Source organism: Crocuta crocuta, unplaced genomic scaffold, assembly GCF_008692635.1.
Source record: "Crocuta crocuta isolate KB4526 unplaced genomic scaffold, BGI_CrCroc_1.0 scaffold13, whole genome shotgun sequence".
Taxonomy (NCBI): Eukaryota; Metazoa; Chordata; class Mammalia; order Carnivora; family Hyaenidae; genus Crocuta; species Crocuta crocuta.
In genome coordinates, this window is record NW_027530007.1 from 5458788 (window position 1) to 5462238 (window position 3451).

Below are 3451 nucleotides of genomic sequence, written 5' to 3' on the forward strand. Positions count from 1 at the left end.
CACTGGTTGTGATTGTAAAGGGCGCATGCGACCAGCTGTGTAACTTTGGCCTGGCCCCTTTCCCTGAGTCTCACTGGCCTCATCGGGGATACTTGTCTACACAGTTGCCAGAATTGCACACATGGAAAGGCTCATGGGGGCCCAGCTCACAGTGGGGACTCGTGAAAGCTGGTGCATTTTCTTGTGTGGTTTTTCTTGCCCCAGATCACCCTTTCCATGGGCTCAAAGCGTGGAGCCCTCACCGTTGTCTCATTATTGTTCCTCTGTCCCGAGAGGTCCTTCTGTCTTTCCTCTGTAGCCGTCGTGATTCCTGCACAGCACAATTTACTTATACTTCATCACTGGAAAAGATTCTCACTGAGCACCTAGCCCTGACTTCACTGAGCTCAGTCTTGCAGGACAACAGAGATGGGGGAGCCTCAGGGACCCTGGTGACTTCTGTGACAGGCTCCCTCGTGGGGGACCACCTGGTGGGGGCTGGGGGTGCTCACCCTGAGGAAGTGGCATCAGATCTGAATTCTAAAGGAGGCGTGGGGGTTTTCTAGGGGCCGTGTGTGTGTGTGTGTGTGTGTGTATGTGTGTGTGTTGAGGAGAGCAGAGGGCATGGTGTCTGTGAGGGACTGTAGCGAGGGCAGAGCGGTGGTGGAGTGGGGGAGGGTCAGGTGGCAGCTGTTCTCTGGGGGCTGGGAGGGAGGGAAGGGAAGAGCTCTGTGCCTGCCTGGTCTTCACCCCCAGGAGCCTGGTCTCCTGTGTCCTCTCTCCCTCCACCGCCCACTCGGACTGTGTGTCGCTGCCTACCTCCACCTGCCCAGCTCCCTAGTTTGGTTGGGTGGCTGTTCCCTTCAGAGCGGATGCCCTTCTTCCCGGTGTGGGTCCTGCTGGTACAGCCCGGGGCACTCCCGCGGATGTGATGCGCGGTCCCTGCCAGGTGGACCAGAGCGCAAGCGTTCCTCGGCACCTGCCCGGCCAAGTGCGATAGCCGGCGGGAGGGGAAGGAGGTGCCGGGTCAGGAATCTGGGGCAAGCGAGCAGAGTCTGCAATGACCTGCAAGGGGAGGGGGCACGGCCCCAGAGCTGGGGAGACACCCCGGCAGTGTGCAGAGGCCCCTTCCAGAGGCGATGCTTTGCCTGAGGCAGGAAGGCCTTCCCACACGGCGAGCTTCAGGCTGTGGCAGCGCTCACTCTATGAGTTACCATCTCAGTTTTATAACGGAAGTCTGCGGGGAAACATTTTCCCTTAAAAAAAAAAAAAGCTTGGGAGTCAACTTTATTGAGCCTTCAGTTTGATTTTATGAAAGCGTAGGGAGTTCTGATGGTGAGCCAGGTACCAAGGATACAGGAAGATGGATCCCTTTATGCAGGTGGCCCTGTGCCCGTGGGAAGCCCAGCAGCTGACCCTGGGAGCCCTTCAGATGCTCTCCTGGGCAGGTGGCCCTCCTGCTGGGTGTCAGGCCTCTGTGGCTTGCGAACGGTGCACACCTGAGCAGTGCACACCCGTGTGAGTGTCCTGTGGTTGTAACGGTACCACGTGCTGGGTGGCTCAGGACAGCGGTTCTCCTCTTTCAGTTCTGGGGGTCAGAAGTCCAAAGGCCGTCTCACTGGGCCAAGGTCGAGGTGTGGGCAGGGCTGTGTTCTTCCTGAAGGCTCCGGGGAGAATTTCTTTCCTCCCCTTCTCTGGCCTCTAGAGGCATCCGAGCTCCTTGGCTTGTGGCCCCGTCCTCCCTGCTTGGTGCTCAGTGAGCTTTCCTCTGCCCCTGCCTGTGTCCCTCACCAGGCCCCTCTGTGGAATCCAGGGTACTTTCCCCACCCGAGGGTCCTTGGCTTAATTAACCATGCCCCCAAAGTCCCTTTTGCCATGTGAAGTCACACATTCACAGCTTCTGGGGATTAGCACAGGGACATCTTTGGGGACGATTATTTAGCACAGAAAGCCTTCAAGGGCTTTTCCTGGCATCTCGGCTCCGGTGGGCATGGGGCTGCCTTCCATCAGGCTGTCTCCACCTGGAGGTCTGGGTCCTCCCCACCCCTACCTCTTACAGTCTCCCCTGGGCTGGCCTTGACCACAGGCTCTCCTTCGAGTGGCAGGTGGCCCCCAGGGCTCCAGGCTGGCCTGGGCAGCTCCTGCCCTCTGAGCAGAGACAGCCTCTCCAGAGGAAACTGTGGCTGGAGCCTCAGGGAAGGCGATGGTTTGCGCACTGTGGGTCACATGATCATCTGTGAGCGCAGCACTCAAGGGCTCTGCCCATAATCGTGGGCGGCCTTCCCACACATGGGGTCGGGAGGCTCATTCCTTCAAATGGGGTATCATGCGGATCAGAGTGACGCAGGACAAAAACCCCAGTGTGTGTGTGCTGTCCTGCTCACGTGGGGACAGCCCAGATCTGGATGCTTCGGTGGATGCCGGCCTGCGGGGAGCTGCGGGGTGGGGGGTGGGGGGGCATGCCCATGGGGGGCAGGGCTCTGTGCCAGGGCGTGCTGGGTGTGGGAGAGCATCTCAGGCCAGTCACGTCTGTGCCCTGTGGGCTCTGCTCCCCACACAGCAGCCATGCTGTGCAGTAGCCCTTCACGCTTTACAGAATCGTTGAGGACTCCAAAGAGCTTAACGTCTACCACGATTTACCGCATTAGGAATGGAAATTGAGAGCTATCAATAGTGTTATCGTCCATTTAAAGATAGCAATAGACCTGTTACACGTTAGCCTAAAGTGTGTTTTTTTCTTTTATGAAAGCCAACTGTTTTCCAGAACAAAAAATTAGCAAGAAGTAGGATTGTTTTGCATTGGTGTAAGTTTCTTTAATGCCTGGCTTCCTGGGTAGCTGGGTCTCCTACAGATTTCTGTTTCTAACCTGTTGAGCTATGTTGTTTTGGTCGAAGTCTTTGAAAGAGACTTGGCATCACTCAGAGAAGGGAGGAGTCCCTTCAGAGAAAAGAGGAGTCTCTTCGGTGAAATTGGGGGTGTTTTCCTTTGGTGCTTCACCAAAGGGTGGTAGGTTCTTAAAGGTTTGTTGCCAAGTGGAGTTTGACACCCTGCCAGTGAACTTGTACCCGGTACCTACGGTCCTTTGGTCCTTCCTGCACTTGGGACCGATATTTTACACACGCAGGCGTTCATAGCATGATGCCCAGCTCGCTAGGGGATACCGGTTGTAAGGCAGGCTGCCCTTCCAAACAGCGCACATTTAATCCTACAATTTCAGGAGATCCCTTTCCTCACCATCACCATCCATCTCCTCAGGAAAACCTTCAAGGAGCAGGAAGCTGTCAGGTACCCGGTGGAGGAATCCGATTTCTCCGATTGTGGTTTTGCCTGAAAGCCGAATTCTTACAAGTTTTCCTTGAAGTGACAGACTCCTTTTGTTCACGTTTGTCTGTCTGCAAGGTGCCCAAGTTTGAATAAGCACGGCTTGTCTCTCAGCTGGTCTTTTACCCCCCACCCCCCACCCCCCGCCCC